Below are 10753 nucleotides of genomic sequence, written 5' to 3' on the forward strand. Positions count from 1 at the left end.
AATAAAAAAAATTCATCATTATACTTTTTAGATTTCATTCTTTTATTGTAAGTGATTAAATATTTATATTAAATATTTTATATATATTAGATAAACTTGAAAAAAAATTTAATTCATTAATAAATTATTTTCCAGTTCATTTTCCATAACATAACCAAATACTGGAAAATGTTTTCCAGTTCATTTTCCATAACATTGCCAAATATTGAAAAATACTTTTCTGGAATTCATTGTCCAAGAATTCACTTTCCCCGGAATTCATTTTCCAAAAGGAAATAACTTTTCTACAAACAAACGGAGCCTCAATCTTCTTTATTTTGATTAGTGTTTTTTTCTCGCTTTAAATCCTTTTGTAAATTTGATTTTTTTTTAATTTCATCTTTTAATATGGAGTTGGTTAGAAATTTAGCTACATTTTTTTATGAGGGATTTTATATTTTATGACTCGAATAATAGATTTAAAAACCTAACCATAGTTAACATTGTTCTTTCTTTGTATGGTTTATTTGTTTACAGTGATTTTTTTTACAATTTTATCATTTTATGTTAGTTTTGTTAATTAGACTTTATAATTTTTTTCAATTTCCTTTCCATTCAATAATTTTGATATTATCATTTGAATCGCGAGTTGAGCGGGTTAACCAAAGTTGACTCGAGTATTTTATTAAGGTTTTTTTAATTTAATATTTTTTATTTTTATTATTCAATATTAAATTATTTTAAATTAAATTTCATAATTATTTTTTTATATTGAGTTATCTTATTTAGATTTAGATGATTCAGTTCATAAAATTTGATTGGGATACTTTTTATGAAGCTATAAATAATGCATACATCCCGCCATTATCCCAATAGAAGGTTTCAGACCTTTCATTAGATGAGATGCCCCTCGTTCCCATGCAAGCTTATGATAAAATGTAAACCAAGTCTCCTTGTTAATCCACAGTTGGTAATAATTCATGCTGGACCAACTGTTTCTAAAAGCTTCAAATTTTGCCATTTTGTAAAGGAAGCCATCAGCCAAGGAAATTCAAAATAACCATGCAGAGTTTCAGAACTCACATGGAACGCCAGTTATGTTATAACCAGGATTTATGCTTAACAATAAAGATATATATGATCATTTCAGCCGACTTGTGGAGACATGTGTCCCAACACTTGGTCATTTTTCCTCCCCTTCAAAAACAATACAAGGAAGGAAGCTATATCACTGAACGTACTCCAGAGGAAGGGAAATCTATACATGCTAACATTCGTCAGTTGCATACATTAAGAAGCAAGAACGCTACTGTGATGCATTTGCTCCAATTGTAGGAAGTTGCTGCTCCGACCAGAATGGCAACAGCATAAGCCATTTAGTAATGAAATACATGTCCAAAATACCTGAGCAAAAGTAAATCAGGCACGGCCAAGAGACGTCAGTAAAAACAAAGGTTACTAGCTAGGAGTTCTCCATTTGGAAAATGTGTAATATGTTCTAAACTGACCCATTTTTGTCCCAAACGCACTTTAAAAGACTGGATTCCTTAAATCTTATCTCCTTCGATATCAGGTATATCCGGCATGTACAATTTGTTCACAGCAACACATTTATCGGCAAAACTGGTGCAAAATACAAACAGCTAACTATAAGATTTTCTGCCTTGACTCCTCCCCTACTACTAAAATTAAATTAAAATAAATAAATACCATTTACCTTGAATAGTGCTATATCAACTGAGAAGAAGCTCATAAATGAAGTTGCAAAAATTAGAGGCTTTGAAAAGAAAGGTGATCGTCCGTACACATGGGTCTGGAAACAGGCAGAGTACTAATCAGGCACTTAAAACGTACAAGACCGTGTAACATGACTCCAAAGATAAAATCTTTCATGCTCACACATAGCAGAAAATTGATGAATACAACAATCGATTCAACAAGGACTGTCTGTCATTTTTGTTTTGTTGAAGTTGGAACAGTCTGAAGCACTGAGACAGTGAAATCTGCCACACAGTGTTGTGCAGGGGACAGCCCTATAATGGTGTTTTGGAGGCCCTTAATTCTATGTATCTGATATCTTTCCAGTTACTTTCCATATGCAAAGGAAAGAAGTACCTGCATATGCAGATAAAAGGCAAGTTGAACAATCACCGCCCTAACAGCTAGGATGCACATTGCTGCAATGAACGCAAACCTTTTCCATCTCAATAGTGGCAGCTGAAATAACACAGATACAATGACAGTTATTTAATATTTGAACCCTGAAAAAAAAAAAAAGCACTGGCGAAAGAATATACAAACACGCGCAGAATATAAAGATGAGCTTGCATATGTGGATGAAAATCTGCAATTGTAGTTAGACAAACTCACATTGATTGAATATGCTGCTCCAAGAACAAAACTGATGAAAAGAGCCCAAAATAATGGCCACGAACCAACAATCCATCCAAGCCAAAAGCTCTAGAAAAGAAGGAAATAATTAGCATTTTCAATGGAATCCTCCAGATGCAGTGAATAAGAATTCCAAGTGGAATGAGAAACTCGCCCTGTTATAACTGATGATCTACAATTATAGGGTAATACTAGATCCATGAACAAGAAAGAAGACAGAAAAATATAAATGAATCATAGATATTTCAAAAGATATAACCAAAATCTTGAAAAACTGATTTGAATATGCTCTCTACTAAGCAATCAGTTCTCAAACAGCATATTGAGCAATCACATGTTAGTTGAGTTTGACACAGCCTTATTGTGCATGTTCTTGGGTCTCTCCACCTGCTAATTTGACATGTGGCCTGAATTGACTCTAGAATAACCTCTAACCATGATTACATGAGCTATTCACTAATTTCCTGGTGTGATTTTGGGCGGATATATACAGCGGAGACAAGACTATATATTTTTTTTTTTGCACAAATATAAAAAATTAAGGATTATCCACCACGGTAAGCAAGTAATAATCTATGAATAAGAATATTCTTTAATATAGATACCATGATGGAGAAAGATGTAACAATTATCACGTGAGTGCTTACAGAGTACTCCCCCGATGCCACTGGAAGATATGGATTGTTAACATGTAATGTGTTAGAGTATAATTGAAGTTTTATTTAATGGTTTAAGTTTTTTTGATTAAAATGATTTTTTAATATGATATTAGAGTTTTAATAATTAAATGGTTTTAAATTTAAATCTTATTATTTTTATTTATTTAATAAAAATTAAGTATAAGATAATGTTCATCTGTATAAATTTTAAATTCATAAAATTTTTATTTAAAAAAATATATTAAAAAATAATATAAATTATATTTTAAAATTTTACTTCATAATTTAAATTTTTAATATAAATGGAATAAGAGATGGAGAATGAATAACAGAGACAACCAAACTATCTGATTCTTCCTTATTTGTCAATTTCGTATGAAGTCAAAAAGAAATCTTTGAAGATAGCAAACCACTGATCCTTGCAACACTTTCGTATTGTCTCTTCAGTTATTAGCTGAAAGCTTTCTGTTTTCTTACAATGATTTGCTAAGCAAAGCTACTTTGTCTATTTCTATGTCAGTAAACTATTGTAGTCATATATATTTTTATTTGATAAAAAAATGTTTTTCAAATAATAAAATCCACTAAAAATTACAATAAAATAGAAATTTTGGAGAAGTAGCATATAGCTGTTTTTCCTGGAGAAAGAAAACTGTAACAGTGGAGCATGGTCTACTATACAGTGCATTGTTTATTAAATTTAAATTAGTGTTTTTTTTGGAAAACCAAGAAAAATTTAGTTTTTTTTCTGAAAAATCAGTGCAGCTAAGTGATTTCAATCATATTATTTATGTGAACATGAATAATATTTTTTTTGTTTTTTTAAAAAATTAGTTTAAGGTGAATTAAGTTTACTCATATTGTAATCTCAATTTTATTCCTGATAATATTTAACCTAATTTTATTGCATACTCAAAAAATCATGAAAACTGTAGTTTTTGTCAAATGAATTTTATTGTAATTGACACAACTAAAAGATTGATATCTTCTCTCAAGTGCAGGAGTGTCGAAGTAATAAATAATCCGGCAAGACCGGAGTTGACCCACAGGTAGGTTAATTATACAAATTATAAATAATAATAAAACAACAACAACAACAATAACAATAACAACACAACAACAACAACAACAATATAATAACAATAATAATAATAATGAAAAAGAAGGAGAAGAAGAAGATGATGATGAGAACTTTGAGATGGAATATTAATGTAAGGATTAAACAATGATAATAACAAATGTCAAGGTTAGAGATTCCACTAATGGTCAAGGTTAGAGGATGCACTAATGGTATGTCAAACAAGTATAGTATAGACTCTTATTATTCAATTGGAAACCACACACAAAGAGGTTCCAATCAGATTATATATTGTTAACATGATTACATTAGTCATCTTATTCGATTAATGCTAATACTTGTAAATCTCATCAAGCATTCACGATTATAACTTATGTTAACAATAACTCAAGTTCCTTTCATAGCTCAGGTGCCGGTTATACCATACGGTATGGGCTATGAAAGTGCCAAGCATTTGTTGTACCAAGTGTTATACAACATAAATCAAGATTAGTCATTTAACAAGCAAAGTACTAAAGGTCATTTAACAAGATAACATAAATCAAGATTAGTCATTTAACAAGTAAAGTATTAAAGAGTGAACAAGATAATAAATACAAAACATGTTAGTATCAAACATTAAAGTCCATATTAAGTTTACACTATACTTATTCTTACACCATTAGTGTAACCTTTTCACCTATTCCAGGCATGTGTGAAATGAAGGAATTCAAGGACTTACCTGATAATCGGACCTTTGCTTCAATCAACCAGCGAATATCTTCAGGAATTCCATGATTCATTAATAACCTCAATCTTGCACATCTAGCACGGTAAAATTTTGTAATCGCATTCTAAGGCAGAGCGGGAAAATACTTTTTCAATTTTTCAAGATTAGTGTTCATTTTCAAATGAGAATTGAAAGAGAGCTTTAAAGAATTGCACAAATATATACACAGATATCAGTTATTATAGGAAACTGAAAGAACCGACTTAAGTCATGGAGTACCGTTGTCCGCCATTTGACCGGGGTAAGAGAAATTAGCAAAAATCACTCAAAAAAAAACACAAAAACAATGTGAGAAAAATAAAATAATCAACCTTTATCTACAAGATCATTCAAACGAGTTGATTCATTTTCACTAGGAAAATTATCAAAGTAAGCTTTTAAACGATGTCCATTTTCCTTAATAATATTATCATTCATTGAATTCTCAATATCACAGGCCCCATAAAGATTAATCCATCTTGATCTTAGCTCTATAGGGAATGAATAGAGTTGAGAATTATAAAACAAAACTTTTTAACTAGTATCAACTTTTTGACAATTTTCACAAGTTTTACAGAATGCATGTGTGTCCTTGAACATGGTAGGCCAATAAAATCCATTTTGAAAGATTTTTGTAGCTGTTTTTTTTGACAAAAAATAACTCCCATATGCTTCAGAATGACAAAGTTTAATGACACTACTTACCTCATTGTTGGGAATGAATCTTTGAAATATTTGATCAGGAAAATATTTAAATAAGTTAGGGTCATCCCAATAAAAGTTCTTCACTTCGTTCAAAAACTTTTCTTTATCTTGGGTACTCCAATCAGCTAGAAATCTCCTGAAGCAAGAAAATTGATATTTTTATCATACCAAAGCATTGGACTAAGAGAAAGTAAGGATTCGTTAGGAAAGTAATAATCAATTGATGTGATGTCAGATGTCGAATTTGTTGTCACTGTTGACAAAAGATCCGCATTAACATTTTCGATGCTTTTTTCATTCATGATTTCTTTCTCAGAATAAATCATTTACAAATCCTCAGATTCATCCAACTCATTTTTACTTAAAGTAGATTCAAGTTGATCATAAACTAATTCGTCAATATGATCTACTTCTTGTAAATCATTATCATCTCCAGGTTGCTTGCAAATGTTGAAAATATTCATCTCCAATGTCATGTTTCCAAATGATAGCTTCATCAGTCCATTCCTACAATTAATCAATGCGTTAGAACTTGTAAGAAACGAACATCCTAAAATAATAGGAAATGAATTACATGCTTCAACAGGTTATGTGTCCAAGACAACAAAATCTATAAGATAAATGAATTTATCAACTTATACTAACATATCTTCAACTATTCCTCTAGGCACTTTTATAGATCTATCGGTAAGTAAAAGAGTTATAGAAGTTGGTTTTAACTCACCTAGATTGAGACTCTAAAAAACTGAATATGGAAGTAAATTCACATTAGCTCCAAGATCAAGTAAGGCTCTTTCAATTTTATGTTCTCCAATAAAGCAAGAAATTGTAAGACAACCAGGGTTTTTTATATTTCAAAGCATTATTGTTTTGAAGAATGACACTTACTTGTTCAGCTAAAAAAGGCTTTCTTTTTTACATTCAGTTTTCTCTTCACAGTGCATAGATCTTTCAAAAATTTAGCATAGGAAGGAACATGTTTAATAGCATCCAGTAAAGGTATATCGATCCTTACCTGTTTGAAAGTTTCAAAAATTTCAGAGTTGTGATTGACTTTTCTTTGTTTGGTCATGGCTTAAAGAAATGAAAGTACTGGCGGGGAATCAGTCGTTTCTTTGCAATTTTCATATTCAACCTCTTCCTTACCCTCAAAGATTGACTCATCATCTTTCTCACAAGGTTCAAGAGTGGGTTTTTCAATAACCTTACCACTGCGAAGAGTAGTGACTGATTTGACTTGATCTATGTGTTGGCTTCCGGAACTACTTGCATTTGCATTGTATTGCCCCTTGGGATTTTGTTGTGGTTGAGATGGAAACCTACCTTTCTCTTGGAAACTGAGAGCAGATGTTAATTTTGCAAGAGTATCTTTAAAATCTATCATGTTTTGAGTAAGTTGAGTATTGATTGTCTCTTGCTTTTCAATGAATGCATGCAATGTTTTCTCAAGATTTCTTCTAGGAGGTGGAGCATAAGAAGGTGCATATCCATGAGAATTTTAGAAATTATAGTGTGCTTGAAATGGTGGTTGTGAAGTTTGTGCATTGTTGTTATCATTCTTCCAATTGAGATTTGGGTGATTTCTCCAACCAGGGTTGTATGTTTGTGAGTATGGGTTGTGGTTGGCCTTTTGAAAACTGTTTAAAGCATGAGTTTGTTCATGGAAACATTCCTTAAAACAAGGCAAGGTTGGATAATTATTGGTTGAGTGTTCATTTGTTTCACATATTTGACACACAATGTTTTCAACAGATTTTGATTGACCACTTGTTTTCAATTTTAATGCCTCGACTTTTCTAGCTAAAGATGCAAACTTGACTTGGAGGTCATGATCTTCCTGAAGGTTATACATACTCCACTAGATATATAAGGTTGAGTTTTACTCGGTGCCTCATAAGTACCCACGGTGTCCTAATTTTGAGCATTTTCAGCTAACAAATCTAAGTACTCCATTGCTTCATCAGGGTATTTATCTTCAAAAGTTCTATTGCACATCAATTCAACCATTCGTCTATCTCTAGGTGTTAACCCTTCATAAAAATATGAAACCAATCTTCATGTTTCAAAACCATGATGAGGGCAAGTATTAAGCAAGTCTCGATACCTATCCCAACATTGGTCAAATGTTTCTCCTGGTTCTTGAGTGAAAGTGGTGATTTGTCTTTTGAAAGAGTTTGTTTTGTGAGATGGGAAAAACTTCTTTAAAAATTGTTGTTGCATTTTATCCCAAGCACGAATGGATCCTGATCTCAAATTTTGTAGCCATGTTTTAGCTTTATCTTTTAATGAAAAAGAAAAAGCTTTAATCTGATGGTGTTCATGCTACAATTTAAATTATTATATGTGTTGCAAACCTCCTTAAATTCCCTTAAATGCAAGTATGGATTTTCCAATTCTAAGCCATGAAAAGAAGGTAAAAGTTGAATAATGTCTGTCTTAAAATTAAAATGAGATGCATCATGAGGAAAAAGTATGCATGATGGTGCACTTATTCTTGTGAGATTCATGTGGTCACTAAGTGTTCTAACATGGTTATTCTCATTATTCTCATGATGAAATGATTGATTATCTTCTTCAGCTATATTTTTTGAAAATGATGAGGATACCCTACAAAGCCTACCACTTGATGTATGTGACCACACTCTCATGCACGTGTAAGAATAGAATAAAAGAAAAGAGAAAATAAAAGAAGAAGAAAGAAGAGACAACAAACAAAGTTATATACAAGAAAAGTGAAAAGAGAAAATAAAATAAATGTTATAATTTGTACAAGAACTTAATAGTGCCAAAAACTTGACACGACTAAAATATTGATGTCTTCTCCCAAGTGCAGGAGTGTCGAAGTAATAAATAACTCGGTAAGACCGGGGTCGAACCACAGGGAGGTTAATTGTACAAATTATAAATAATAATAAAACAACAACAACAACAACAATAATAACAACAACAACAATAATAATGAAAAAGAAGAAGATGATGATGATGATGATGAGAACTTTGAGATGGAATATTAATGTAAGGATTAAACAATGATAATAACAAATGTCAAGGTTAGAGGATGCACTAATGGTATGTCAAACAAGTATAGTATAGACTCTTATTATTCAATTGGAAACCACACACAAAGAGGTTCCAATCAGATTATATATTGTTAACATGATTACATTAGTCATCTTATTCGATTAATGCTAATACTTGTAAATCTCGTCAAGCATTCATGATTATAGCTTATGTTAACAACAAATCAAGTTCCTTTCATAGCTCAGGTGCCGGTTATACCATACAGTATGGGCTATGAAAGTGCCAAGCATTTGTTGTACCAAGTGTTATACAACATAAATCAAGATTAGTCATTTAACAAGCAAAGTATTAAAGAGTGAACAAGATAATAAATACAAAACATGTTAGTATCAAACATTAAAGTTCATATTAAGTTTACACTATACTTATTCTTACACCATTAGTGTAACTTTTTTGCCTTGACATAATAAACTTAGCTAGACATAATGAAAGAAAGAAAAATAAATAAACAAAATAAGAACATAAATAAGATAAGAGTTAACTAAGTAAAGGAAAGGAAATGAAAGGCATAAACTTGATATTAATGAAATCAAAACATAAACATTACAAAAAATACAAAGAGAGAAAGCAAAAGCATGATCTTAATCTGGAAATTAAGATACCTAAATACATGGCAAATGCCTCCTTTTATAGGCTAAAATTGGGAACTATTGATTTAATGACTAATTGATGAATAGGTGGCCAACTCTTGACTTGGTAACAATCCTTATCTTCATTTGTCTGCCCAAAACATTATTGATAACATCAAAATTGAAGCCGCTTGAAAACATGAAAGTTGTAGAAAATTGTCTCTACTTTCTTGTGTAAAAACTTTAGATCATTTCAACTTCTAGAACTCTAGATATGGCCTAAATATTGAATAGTGCTCGGGCTGGAGGACATATTCGAACTTCTTTGTTGTTGCTCCAATTTGAACTTGAAAATGACCTTTTTAAATCTTGAGATCCATATAAAAGTTGTAGGCCTATGTTTCACCTTTCCATCCATATAAAGCAAACCTAAATCTGAGATCTACAACTCCAGATATGACCCAATTACCGAATAGTATTCCAGTTTGGACTACTCCAACATTTCTTTTCTAAGTTTGGGCATCTCTTTGTCCTTTCAATTTTAGTTCTTAAATTCATCAATCAATCCTTTCATTTATGTGATAGGTCTGCATTTAAAATGAACATAAAATATGCTTTAGTTAAGGAGTTATTGATACTTCAAGTGCAGAATGATGATATAAAACCTTGATAAAAATGCACTTTTAAATATTAATCAGTAATTTTTTTTTAAATCGAGTTTTAGTTGAAAAACTAGTATTTAATATTATTTAATAACATTATATAAATTGGAAGGATATAGCATGATGACGTAGCATTTATGGAATTTGATTGCAATTCTAATTATGTTTTTGCCGGGTCTGACCTAGTTGAAAAACATTTAGTTTTTATTTTTATTTTAATTGTATTTTATTCAAACAATTAGAAGGAGATCGCTTAATAACGTAACAAAAAATTCAATTTTTGTTGTTGCGTGCTTAAGAAACCATGAAAACTATAGTTATTGTTAGATAGATTTTGTATGTAATGACATTGCATGAAGTTTAATGGAATAATAAAAAATATTTGATATCAATATTATTTATTTTATAATGTAATAATAGTAGTTAAATCTATAATATTTAAATTAAAAGTATTTTTTAATTATTTTATAACCTTAATTTGAAAAGTATTTTTTTAACCAAACACATTAAACTATTTTTTATTCAACCTCAATTTTAACCACAGTTTTAACCAAACATATACCTTTTTAAACCAACCTCAACTAAAAATACTCTTTATAAAATAACTTTTTTAAAACCACAACCACAACAATAACTTCAATATCAAACACACCCTTAAACCCACAATATAAATATTCATCATGAGAGTAGCGGTCACAACCTGCAACACCAAAATAACAAATAAATAAAGGGTGATGATGATTATAATTACCGGAGCCAATTAATGAGCTCTTTAAATTGACTTGAAATAGTCGGGCATTGATTAGTACTTAAAAGTGCATTTTTATCATGGTTTTATATCATCATTTTGCACTTGAAGTATCAATAACTCATTAACTAAA

The 10753-nt window shown here is 30.6% G+C and overlaps 1 pseudogene; it reads right to left on the reverse strand.

The window, feature by feature from the left end:
- Window positions 1-1125: 1125 nt before the first annotated feature.
- Window positions 1126-10753, reverse strand: part of LOC105115504 (homogentisate phytyltransferase 1, chloroplastic-like) — a 12900-nt pseudogene continuing 3272 nt past the window's right edge.

The sequence above is a fragment of the Populus euphratica genome, unplaced genomic scaffold (assembly GCF_000495115.2).
Source record: "Populus euphratica unplaced genomic scaffold, PopEup_1.0 scaffold719.1, whole genome shotgun sequence".
In the NCBI taxonomy this organism is placed as follows: Eukaryota; Viridiplantae; Streptophyta; class Magnoliopsida; order Malpighiales; family Salicaceae; genus Populus; species Populus euphratica.